Source organism: Elaeis guineensis, chromosome 2, assembly GCF_000442705.2.
Source record: "Elaeis guineensis isolate ETL-2024a chromosome 2, EG11, whole genome shotgun sequence".
Lineage (NCBI taxonomy): Eukaryota > Viridiplantae > Streptophyta > Magnoliopsida > Arecales > Arecaceae > Elaeis > Elaeis guineensis.
The window spans coordinates 77348575-77362623 of NC_025994.2; positions in this window are offsets into that span (position 1 = coordinate 77348575).

Here is a 14049-nt window from a genome sequence, read left to right on the forward strand (position 1 = left end):
CTCATGAACTAATAACAAAGAGACCTATAGACAAGCCAAAAAAAAATTAGGTTGTTCTGGTTTAATCTAACTCATTATTTAACTTAGTGCTAGATTGCAAATTTTACTTGTTAATCAATAACAAGTTGTTCTTCTTTTATGCTAGTTTGTAAGTACCACAAGAAGTCTAGCAAAGCTACCTATAAAGAGGACTATAGGTCAATGTTTTATATCTTAGTGGGACAAGGGGTATTCAAACCATTTCTTCTTATTTCTATGAGAAAATAAGATCAGGATAGGTTTGGGGCTCCGAAATCTATCCATGCAGGGAGAGAAGAAGAAGAAGAAGAGAAGAAAAGGAAAGAAAGATAAAGAAAAAAAAATAAAAAGAAAGAAAATGAAAGGAAAGAAAAGAAGATAGAAGAAAAGGAAGAAAAAGAAAAACATAAAGAAAGAATAAAAAAAGAAGGAAAGAGAGACAGAAGATATTTATTAAGATGCATGACCAAGACTGTTATCGTGATGGGATGGGAGAATAGGATATCTCTTTCCATGAAAAAATTGGGACACCTCAATCCCACAAGATTTAAAACCTAGATGATAAGCAGCAGTAACATGAGCAAGGCTCCAAGAAAAATTAAAAGCCGGCTAAAGCATGAAAGCTTATCAAAGTGTTATGAGCTCTACATATCATCTAATATCGGAGAAAAATTTTATATGATAAAATTCATATTAATTTATTCTTCTCTATCATCTAAATATAATAACTTGTCTGCATATTCTTATAAGGCTCAAGTAAGATTAGGCATATGAGTGGGAAAGGTAAAAGTCATGTTATAATGTGATCACTAAGAGCACATTTAAATGCTAGAAGAAATATTATCATTAATGGATCTCATCAGCCTAGTTTTTTTCAATCGGGCACTAAAGGAATCGGTGTTGGGGGGAGCAATTTTAGGTTCAATGTGTTGGATAGTCTTGGGGGGACCAAATTTTGGAATTTCAAACTGATCAATGTGCTATTCGTAGACGATGTCCTATATGGACAATATTTTGTCTATGACTCTTAAGTCCTTATATTTTGTCTATGAATCAATATCCTATGTGATATAATTTGTTTATTTTGTAATTTTAAAATACCAAAGGTTGTACTTTGTTTATCCAATCTTTACATTATGAGGCACTGATATTATTTTGTTAAGTGGTATATAATTGGTTGTATATTGTTTTATAAGTTGAATGAAAGAATGTTTTGTAAGTTTAGCTTGTATTATAAAATGCTTTAGAACTTGAATGATATAGGTGACTATAGTAGCATGAAATTGATGATATACAAGTGAACTCTGAAATTGAGCTTAATCTTAAAGCTTTAGCTGAAATTGAGCTTTGAATCAAAATTTCAATTAAAATTTTTTTCTATTCTTAGTCTAAGTTTCAAAGCTATCAATATTTAAATCTCTAAAACTAAGTTCAGTCTCAATGTTTCAAAACTCTGGAACTGAGTTTAGTCTCAAAGTTTTGGAGCTCTAAAACTAAGCTCAGCTTGAATGTCTCATAGCTCCAAATTGAACAGTAAAATAATAATTTCAAAGCTTAGCTTCACAGCTCTTCAATTTTTTCAATCCATATTTTAGAGCTCAGTTTCATAGCTATGATACTCTCTTCAGTCCTATTTCAAAGCTTAGTTTCATAGTTGTGATACTTTCTACAGCTTCATCTTTGAATCCATGATTATTTTCTTCTTAAAACTTATGTGGTGATGCCAATGCAATAGAATTTCATAATTCGTGATGCTCTTTGTATTTGCTAATTGTACCAAAAATTCTTGATAAAATGATCGTCTAAATTAAATCATCTCATGGCATGATTATAGATAAAGGCCATGTTAATAGGGTATAGAATCTCTTGGCATAAATTATAACATGATGTAATTCTGCCAAGATCAACATCTGATCATCGATCACACATGATCCAATTATGTATAAAAAGATGTCAAATCATTATATTACACAAAATATATTTTAAAGTTGATTAGAAAGATGATATTATTGATTATAAAGTTGATTATAAAACATTCATTAGAGATGACTTCAAAAATTATTACATAATTGTAGATGTATTTTCACTCAAAATGCAAGTACAATTGCTATCATAACCCATGAAATCTATTGGATGGTCCCTCCTCATGTGGGACTACATTTTTTTTAAATAAAAAAGAAAAAAAGAGAGAAGAAGAGTCCAAATAGAACTCATATGGGTTAATCAGTTGCATGCAATAAATAGGAAGCAAGAGCTTTTGGGTAGTGCATAAAATTAATAGCTTTTGGGCAGCGTGAGGAAGCCTTTTGTGAGATGTGAAAAAAGAGACAGCAATACAAGAAAAGAAGAAAAATAAAAAAAAAAGATGCTACTTTGTCAGATGATTGGATGACTGATCATATCCTGATTATGATGAAATTTCATTATGTTGTTTCTAACATCAAGACTACAAGTTAAAAGGTTTTGATCTTTAAAAAATTTTCTTCAATAATTATTTCAAGCATCCACTCATTTGACGAGATATAGCCTTTATATATGTTTTGTTGAAATTCTCTTTATTTGTAATGATTATTTTATTGTGTAAGTCAAGATTTATTCTTGATGATATATATTTATGTAATCTTTAGTTGATCTAGAGAAGACCTATAGTGATCTTATTATTTTAAATAGGAGAAGATTCACATCAAAATTATGGTATTTCTCTTTATAAGTTACTTGATTATTTTTGCTTATTAATTATTTGAGTAGATCATAGATATTGTTGTTACTTTACGATATCCCATTTAATTTACATAAAGAAGGAACAGAAGTTTGCAGCCTTATTATTCGTGATTATAGTTTTTCCCAATAAAGTGATATAGAGCAAGTTTTTTACTGATTAAATTTTTATTGTATTGATTAAATGAAAGAACATATAGATGGAAATATGGTTAAACTTATGTCTTCTAATTATTCAATTTGGAAGCTCTATAATAAAATTTATTATTTTGCAAAAATTTGTATGATCCCATGGAAGGGGATAGTAACCAAGTGAGAAAACTCAGTATGAGTAACAAAAAATAAATAAAAAAATAATTAAATTAATCAGATAATAGATAGATGATAGTATTTTTCATCATATTGCTATGGAGACTAATGCCTATAGTTTATAGAAGAAACTGGAGAGCTTTTATGAACGAAAGACCGTATAGAACAAAGCATTCATAATCAAAAAGTTTATGAATATGAAGTATAATGAGAAAAGTTTAGTTGTCGAGCATCTGAGTAGATTGTAGGATGCAATAAATTAGTTGACTGCTATGAAGATGATAAGTTGTAAGCATTGTTGTTGCTCAATTTTCTGTTTGACAGTTTGAAAACTTTGGTTATATCGCTCAGTAATTCAATTTTTAATGATGTGGTGATATTAGAAATAATAAAAGATAGTATGCTTAATGAGGAGATCAGAAGAAGGGAATACAATATGACTACACAGTCATAGGTATTAGTTACAGAAAGGTGGGAGAAAAGTAAATTCAAAAATTCAAAAAATTTTAACAACTATGATAAGTCAAGGGGAAGATCCAAATTTAAAAAAAATAAATATTTTTATTGTAACAAGCCAGAGTACATGAAAAAGGAGTGCAGAAAATTTAAAAAAAAGTAATCAAGGGAGAGAGGTGAAGAAAAAAAGAAAAAAAAAGATATAGCAGCGATTACATCTGATGTTGATGTCATCATTATTTATGATGATAATACTATAAACCTTACATGCCATGATTATACTTAGATTGTTGACTCAGGTGTCTCTTTTCATATTACTTCTCGATGTGATTTCTTCACATCTTATACTAGTGGTGATTTTAGCAATATCGGGATGAGAAACAATAGAGTAACTAAGATTATGAGCATAGAAGATATTTACTTGAAAATCAGTATTGGATGCCAATTATTGCTGAAAAATATAAGACATATTTCAAATATCCGTCTTCATTTGATCTCTACTAGAATACTTGATGATGAAGGTCACCATAACCGTTCAGTGAAGAAAAATTAAAGCTCACCAAAGGTTCTCTAGCGATAGTAAGAGAAAAGAAATCAAGCATACTTGATATGATACAAGCAAAATTATGTAAGAAAGAGATGAATATAGCTGAAGATTCATCCACTAAATTATGACATAAGCACTTGGCCATATGAGCGAGAGGGACTTGACATTTATGTTAGAAAGAAACTCCTTCTTATCAAAGGTACATCTCTAAAGACATGTACTGACTATTTAATTGGCAAACAACATAGAGTTGTATTTCATATATTCTCTCTATATAGAAGATCACATATTTTAAATTTAATTCACACTGATGTTTATACTATAGATGCTTGAATTCTTGGTGGTGCTTTATATTTTATTACTTTTATTGATGATTATGCTAGAAAAGTATGAACTTTTATTTTAAAAATCAAAAGATCAGGTGCTCAATGTGTTTAAGCATTTTCATGTTAGTATTGAAAGAGAAATAGAAAGGTAACTAAAGTGTATTCAAGCAGATAATGGTAGTAAATACAGGGATCCATTTGAGAAATATTACAGAGATCATAGTATCAGGCTTGAGAAAACTATTCCTAAAATATCTTAATATAATAGAGTTGTTGAAAGAATGAATCATACTATTTGTGAAAAGATTCGGTGTATGCTCTCTCATGTTAAATTGACTAAATCCTTTTGGGATGAGGCGATGAGAACTGTAGTGAATTTTATCAATCTTTTTCCTTCAGTTTCTCTTCAAGATGATGTACTAGAGAGAGTATGGATTGGGAAAGATGTTTTATACAATCACTTGAGGGTGTTTGGCTATATGGCATTTATTCACATTCTTAAAGATAAGAGATCCAAGTTTGATAGAAAGTCTAAAAAGTGTATCTTCCTAGGTTATGCACATGAAGAGTTTGGTTATAAATTATAGGATTCAGTTGGTAAAAAGATTATCAGAAGCAGAGATGCTATGTTTTTAGAAGATCAAACTATTGAAGATTTTGAAAAGATCGAGAAGACAAAGTCTATCACTAAAAATTATATTGATCTGGGTTCAGTGCCTCCTACCATAATGAATAATGACAATGAGAGAGATGTACAGAAAGATGACAGTAATACAGTTGATGAGTCTATACCTGATAATGATATGCCAGATGAGTATGTTGAGCAAACTTTTTTAGAACCATCAGTTGAGCCTCAGTCGAGAAGATCTACTAGAGAACATCGTCCTTCTCAGAGATATTCTCCTCATGAATATGTGATGATTACTGATAGAAGAGAACCAGAATACTACCAAGAGACTAAAAATCATGAGCAAAAAAGAGTGATTCAAAGCCATACATGATAAGATAAAATCCCTACATGAGAATCATACATTTGAGTTGGTGGAACTACCTAAGAGTAAGAGAGCAATCAAGAATAAGTGGGTGTTCAAATTAAAAATTGAAGAAAAGAGCTTATAGCCAAAGTACAAAGCACAATTGATTGTAAAGAAATTTGGTTAGAAAAAGGATATCAATTTTAAAAAAAAAAATTTCATCCGTGGTCAAGATGTCTTCAATGCGAGTTGTTCTTGATTTAGCTGCAAGCATGAATTTAGAAATTAAATAACTTGATGTAAAAATTGCTTTTCTCTATGGCGACTTAGAGAAAAAAATTTACATGGAGTAGCTAGAGCGATTTATAGTTAAGAACAAAGAGCAACTTATATGCAAATTAAAAAAGAGCTTATATGAACTCAAACAGGCATCTTGGCAGTAATTTAAAAAATTTGATTCCTTCATGATGGACCATAGATATAGCAAAATTACTTTTGATCATTATGTATTTATAAAAAAATTCTCTGATGAAAACTTTATTATTCTCTTGCTTTATGTAGATAATATGCTGATTATTGGCTATGATACTAAAAAAATTGAAAGCTTGAAAAGAGAGTTGAGCAAGTCCTTTATCATGAAGGATTTGGAGTTTGCTAAACAAATCTTTGGCATTAGAATTACTTGTGATAGGAAGAGTAGAAAATTTTGATTATCTTAAGAGAGATATATCGAAAAGGTACTTGAAAGCTTTAACATGAGCAAGTCCAAACCAGTTTCCTCTCCACTTGTAGGTCACTTCAAATTAAGTTCCATTTAATGTTCTATAAGTGAGAAAGATTAAAAAAAAAAAAAAATTATGTATCTGTAGTTGGCAGTCTGATGTATGTCATAATGTGCACAAGACTAGATATCGCTCATGCAGTTGGTATTGTAAATTATTTCTCTCTAATCTTAATAAGAAACATTGGACAGTTGTTAAATGGATTTTCAGATATCTTAGAGACACTTTTGCAGTCTGTTTGTGCTTTAGTAGACGTAAATTTATGTTGGATGGGTATAAAGATGCAGACATAGCTGATGATATAGATTTTAGAAAGTCTACATCGAGATACTTGATGACCTTATTGAGGAGAATAGTATCATAACAATCTAAATTATAAAAATATATTGCTTTGTTCGCTATAGAGGTTGAATATTTATAATTACAAAAGTTTACAAAGAACTTTTGTGGATAATTTTTTTTTAAAATAGTTGGACCTAAAACAAGAGAAGTATATACTTTATTGTGCCAATCAAAGTACCATTCATCTTTCAAAGAATCCAACATTGCATTCGAGATCTAAACACATTAATGTGAGATATCATTGGGTTCGGGATGTTTTGGAGATGAAGTTGTTTTATCTTGAAAAAATCTATACTAATGATAATGGGTCAAATATGATGATTAAAATCTTGCTCATAGAAAAATTTATTGCTTGTAGAGAGAAAGCGAGCTTGATGAAACCTTCCACATAAGTCAAGAGGGAGAGATTTATTGGATGGTCCCTTCTCATATGGGACTACACTTCTTTTAAATAAAAAAGAAACAAAGAGAGAAGAAGAGTCCAAATAAGACTCATATGGGTTAACTAGTTGCATGCAATAAATGGAGATCAAGAGCTTTTGGATAATGTGTGAAACCAATAGCTTTTGGGCAGCACGCAGAAGCCTTTTGTGAGGCATGAAAAAAAGAGATGGCGGCACAATGAAGAAGAAAAATAAAGAAAAAAAAGGGCTAGTTTGTCATATGATCGGATGGCTGATTGTATCCCAATTATGATAAAATTTAGTATGTTGTTCTTAGTATCGAGAACTACAAGTTGAACAGTTTTGATCTTTAAAAAATCTTCTTCAATAACTATTTCAAGCATCCATATATTTGATGAGATCTACCATCTATCCATGTTTATTATTGAAATTCACTTTATTTGTGATGATTATTTTATTATGAAAGTCAAGATTTATTCTTGATGATATATATTTGTGTAACCTCTAGTTGATCTAAAGAAGATCTACAATAATCTCATTATTTTAAGTAATAGAAGATTCACATCAAAATTGTAGTGTTTCTTTTTGTGGGTTGCTTGATTATTTTTGCTTATTAATTACTTGAGTAGATCGTAGAGATTGTTATTGCTTTACGATATCATATTTAATTTACATAAGGAGGAAAAAGAAGTTTTTGGCCTTATTATTCATGATTGTAGTTTTTTCCAATAAAATCTTCATTGCAATCACATAAAATTTTTTTCTTATAGCATACTTTGCAAGCTCCCTCCTCAACTTAGCATATTCAGCTTTCACCCTTACTGCTTCCATTTTGATGTCAATAGCCTCTATTTTTAAAATCTTTGCCTCTTCTAGTAAATTGATTGTCTCTTCTGTCAATTCTAACATATGTTATTTCAAATTGAAACTTCCTCTATATCTTCCAACAACTCTAGATAATATTCCCATCTCCACTTTCAAATCCATAGCTTCATCTCTTTTTTCAAAAAAAGCTGCTTTGGCTCAACCATTTATTTCAAGATCAACCTTTATGAAATACCTACAATATGAATCCTTCTACAACAACAATAATTACTCATAAAGATCATTGTCAAACAACTTATATTTTAGTTATAAGATTGATCACACTTACCTGATAGTTTGAAAATTTTTGAACTTTTGTCTAGGATTGTCATCACTCCATGAAGAACATATTTTAGATAAGAGACCACACTTGCACTACTCTGGACCATCATAGCTTCCTATTAAGTCCATGCTATGGCTTGGAGAGTTCTGCGTTTGCCTTCCAACTACATGCCATATTTTTTAAATGGGCTTTGAATCAATTCGTCAGGTGATGTTCATCACCATTATTGCTTTCTAGTCTCAAATAGGAAGGAAATAACAACTGCAAACCCTAGTTAGAAATAGAAAGAAAAATAGAAAAATAGAAACCCTAGTTGGAAAATGAGTAAGAAAGATAGGAAGTTGCTGATATAATAAGAAGTAGCCTAGCCTACATCAGCAACTTCCTACCACATCAGTAACTACTACATCAATTTCTTCTATGTGTCATGCAATAATATGTAACTACTTCCATCACAGCAACCAGACGGAAGTAACAACCCAGGGAGAAATTACACCACTTTGAAAGTTCGAAGATCGAATTGTAATAAATCAAAGTTCATGATAAAAATAAAAATTCCTCAAAAAGTTAAAAATTTTTTAAGTACTTAAGCTTTTTTAATTCAAAATAATATTTGGTTGTCGATGATTGGTAAGGTCACAGGTTTAATCTCAGATGATAGTATAAATTACCACTTCAACACTCAAGTGAAGACAAAAACAAAAAAAGAAACTATAATCATATAAAGCACAATAATATATTTCTATTATAAGTTTAAGAAATAATTAAATTATAATATAAAAATAATATAATTAATAATATATTATATACTATATATATAATATAAATATAATATAATATGTATAATATTGATATGATATATCAATGCCGTATTGATCTATCAGTTTTTTCTACTAGACTAAGAGATATTTTTATCTCTAAATTTCAGCCCATGATCATCATCCTAAGATAATCTTAGATCCCCATCATGTTTCCTATCAACTAGTTGGATGATGATTTGAGGCGAAGTTATTTGGAAACACTGCCATATAAGATCACCATGATAAAATCAAATGTGGTAATCTCATTAACTCCATAGACATCACCTATGATTTTGGAGTTAACACCCCATCCAAATGCCTCCTTAGATTGAATGAAAAATAATGACAAAAAACCCTTGATAGTAAGTATTTTCAATAAGAAATTTGTTGGGCTTGATATACCTTGATCTTTTCTATATCAATTTGAATTTTTGAGATCTATTGGCCAAATGGCATAATTCTCAATTATCTTTCATGTGCATTATTTAGGGTCCACACAAGAACTTAAGTTTTTGGAGTACATTAATTAGTTAAAAGAAACCATTGCAAGTATAAGCACAATACACAATAAAAGTGTATGGTCTCTCTTTAGTATAAGCTAATTAATGGTAAATATCAATATATCTCTTTTTTAATAGTGAATATCAAAGTTCATTTATTGCACCGAGGCTTAGTTGATAACAACAAAAAATTTTCTTGGCCAACCAAAACAAGAATAAAGTTTTCACCATGCACTCATCTGGAAGTCTAAATTTAGCATGTCCTATCATACTGCAACCCAAATATAAAATAAATAAATAAATAGATAATAAAAATCAATCCATCATCACATGAAATGTGGATGCATGTTAATAGGAGCTAAAAAGATTAAAATAAAGGTGCTTCGACTTTCAAAGATGAAGCATTTAGAGGGTTTTAGATACGCTCTGATGTATTAGGATAGAGTAAGTGTATATAGTTTATAACTATAATAGAAATTTAAAAAAATTATAAAAATATTTTTTCAATTTTAGTCTGATTTTATTTATATCTTTGTACTTTAAAAAATATCAAACTGATTCTTCTAATTATCGATTTGTTCCAATATGATCCAACTATCTATCTTTGTTAATAGAATGATGCTATGTGATCATCACATGATACTATTATTTTATAAAATGATGAAAATATCTTATCTCCATCTCCTCCCTCCTCTAATTGATCCCTTTCTTCTTCGTCACCGGCGTCCCTCTTTCTCCCTCTTTCCTCCTCACCCATATCTCCTCCTCCATGGTGGCTCTCTTCGCCTCCACCCATTCTTCCATCTCCTCCTCATCCTCCTTTTTCTCTTCCAAGCCACCCATAAGCTATCTTTCTCTATAACGGCTCCCTCCATCTCTATCTTTTTTCATCAATAACCCATCCTTCCCCCTCTTCTTCCTTGCTATCCTCTTCTCCACCTTATCTTTCTCCTCTTCCAACCCATTCCTTGCTGGCAGCCCCTCTCCTCTTCTTCCTTTCCTCCTCATCCTTTTTCTCCTCCACACCTACTCATGAGCCCTATCCTTTTATGACGGCCCCCTCCACATCCACCCCTTCTCACCGGTAACCAATCCTTCTCCCTCTCCTTTCTCTTCACCCATATCTCCTCCCTATGGTGGCTCTCTCCACTTCCATCCATTCCTCCATCTCCTCCTCTTCCTCATCTATTTCTCCTCCTCATACTTTTTTTTCAAGCTGCTTACGAGCCATCCTCTATGGTGGCCCCCTCCACCTCCATCCCTTTTTACTGGCAACCTATTCTTTCCCCTCCCCTTCCTCTTCATCCTCTTTTCCTCCTTGTCCTCCTCTTCCAATCCATTCCTCGTCAGTGATCCCTCTCCCCTCCTCTCCTTCCTCCTCATTCACTTCTTCTTCTCATCCTCTTTCTCCTTCATACTATTTGTTGATAAGTGAACAATTGAACAGTTAGACCACATTGAAATATATCGATAAGTAGAAAGTTCAGTTTGATACTTTTAAAAGTACAGAGAGTGTAAGTGAAATTGGACTAAAGTTGAAAGAATATTTTTATAATTTTTCATAGAAATTAATTGAAATAGAAATTTGAACAGCTTGTTGCATTTAATTTATGTTCGAAATCATAATCAAATTCAGAATAAAATTTAAATACTATAAAAAATAAAAAATAAATTTTAGAGAATTAAAATATTTTTATTTTTTTAAAATTCAAATAAAAATAAAAATTTTCCAACAAAATAGCTCGAGTGTCGGTCACTCATTTCCATTTTTCTCTTGAAATTCAAATAAAAATAAAATTTTTTTAATAAAATAACTGGAGTGACAGTCACTCATTTCTATTTCAAAGCTCAACTCTCTTTAAGTTTCTTTCCAATCAGCTGTATTCCAATCTCAGGCTCACATAAAGCATCTATTTAATAATAATAAAATGATATACGAATATTAGGAGTGGTATTCTGTGTTGACACATAATATTATAGGATAATCTCCTGCACCACCACATATCAATTTTTTTATATTTTTAAATAAAAATATAAATATAAATAGTATGATAAAAAATAAAAAATATTTTAAAATATTATCTATGTATTTGTATAATAATAGTAAAGCGATACATGAATATTAGGGGTGGCATTCTGGGTTAATGCATGAAAAAGGAACAATCCCTAAGATTGTGATTTACACAGCGATTGTGGAAAACTTTTGTAAAGCAGCAAAGTTTGATAATACAAAAAACAAATTCAGAAAAGATCCAGAAAAATAGAATATGCCAAATGCTTTTAGCTATGCAGTTCTAATTTAAAGCTCGTACACAAAGAGAAAATTGAAAGATTCTATTGAGTACTGCATAGAGATGTTGAATGCCAGATATTTACCAAATACAGCAAACTCACTAGTTTGGGAGGTCATCTTTGGAAAGAAGAATTCTGATCCTTTGGATCTCATCATGGGATTAATTGGTGAGAGCAATTTTTAATATAAAATTTTATCATTATTATCAATTAAATCTCCATAATGCGGGAGTTGAGTGCTAGTTAGAAATACTATCACATTTTACAAATCAAAAAAGTTTGATGTGGTCCAACCTTTGAACGTACATACACCATTAACAATGTTTAGATATTTTTTTGAAAAAAAAAAAAGAAAAATCAACTTCCTGACATATCATGTATAAATATTGTTAGGGATGTCTGGTCAGAACATCACCTTAATATATGGATCAGTCAAAAAAAACTCGCCTTCATGAGGCATGCAAGTTTCACTATGAGAAAAGATAAAAATTACAAGAGGAGATCATACCCTTAATCCTCATAAACCCAATCTCTCTCTCACAAGAATCTCTTCTTCACAAAAATTTTCTTTTTAGGAAGACCCCCCGAACCCCTGAAGCGACCGCTGTCCGATAATCTACCTGAAGCCCCTTGCCTACTCTTTATCGGCGTTCGGTGCCTCTGCTGTTCGTTTGAGTCCTCTGCCGATTAAAACCACTCATGAACCTCTCTGTTCCGTGAACAGGGCTTTTTAAAGCCTTAAATCCATGAAAGAATAGGAATACAGACTTCTGACAACATCTAAAATCTTCCTGAACCCTCAGATCACGACCGGCACTGCTCCAGACCATCGGATCACGACATGGTCCATGAAAAACCCCCATAGACCGTGAGAAACCGAGGAGAAACAACTGCTGATCCACAGTGGACCACGAGAAATTGAGGGGAAATGCCTGCTCGATCCAAGCGGGTCCCCATGGACTGTGTGAAGAGTAATGCAAGGGCCTGGGTCATGCCCGCACATGTGCATCCACGCGCTGGGCCGCGCGCTTGCAGCCACGCCACCGTGGCCTCCACCGTAGCGCATGGACTGCATGAAGAGTAACGCACGGGCTTGGGTCATGCCCGCACGTGCATGTCTGCGCGCTGGGCAGCGCACTCGCAGCCATGCCACTGTAGCCTCTGTCGCTTCAATTTTTGTGCCATTTTCAATCGAACGTATCTCCTTCGTCCAGACTCTATTTGAGGTGATCTTGAGCTCGTTGGACTCCGTTCGTCATTGCAGACCTTGCTGTAGGCTTAGTGTGGATCGAATCTCGAGATATTAAATCTTAACAATCTTCACCTCGACTTGACATTCGATCTCCTCCTAACTCTGAGAGCTTTTGGATCTCCTCGCCTTCATGCCCTGGAACAATCGCCTGTTGATCATGGATGGACAGACATGGGAGTCGGCTAGGCCGCTCAATCCTATCATCGTCGTATGCTGTGCTCTTCCTGACCTGAGATCTACTCAGGATATCATCCTGCGGCAATAGGAATCTCACATTATGATATCGTCTTTCATCCTTCCGAATCTCGCGTCTCGTGTCCGATCCACCTCCATTTGGAGCTCCACCTCATTTTGGACTCCTCCTGGCTTCTGAAGCTCCACCTGGCACTGGGCTCTCCGCTAGATAGTAATATCCTCTCGTCCTTTTCTTCCTCTCCAAAATAATCTTATCGTCACGCAACACCTTTAGGATTCCTCCACCAGCTAACATCCTGTAGCCTCTCGAATCTAGTCTGCTCAGTGAGATAAGATTTTGTCTGAAATCAGGTATGTATCGGACCTTCTCCAATCTCCTTACTACACCATCATGTGTCTTCTAGCTGACCGTACTGATGCCTCTGATTGCACAGCTCAATCCATCCAACAGATAACAGTACCCTCACTCCTCTCTAGGGAGTCAAACTGCTCCTCTCTGCAACATATATGATAGGTGCATGCAGAATCTAAAATTCACTGCTAGAAAGAAGTAGATACCTCACCAGATATCTCTAGGGCATCACCCTTTGACTCGCTACTGGCCGTCACTACAGTAGCCATCATCCGATTCCTGAGTTGAGAGCAATCTCTAGCTAGATGCCCTAACTCGTCATACCGATAACATTTGATCTTTCTTAAGTCCCTCATCTTGGACTTGGACCACCCTCATCGTGATTTTTTGTCGCTCCGTCTATCACCTTTTACTCCTTCAGAAATCACCAAAGCTGAGCTGCCACTTGAGCTTAAAGCTGGATTCTCCCTCCTGAAAACTTCATTCTGAAGAATTATCGCGATAATCTTATCCATCTTGATGGTGCTCTTCCCCACTAGAAGAGCAGTCACTAAGGACTCATACGAAGGGAGAAGCGATGCTAGTAAGACCAGCACCCTGATCTTCTCCTCAACTTTCTCGCCAACACTGAAGAG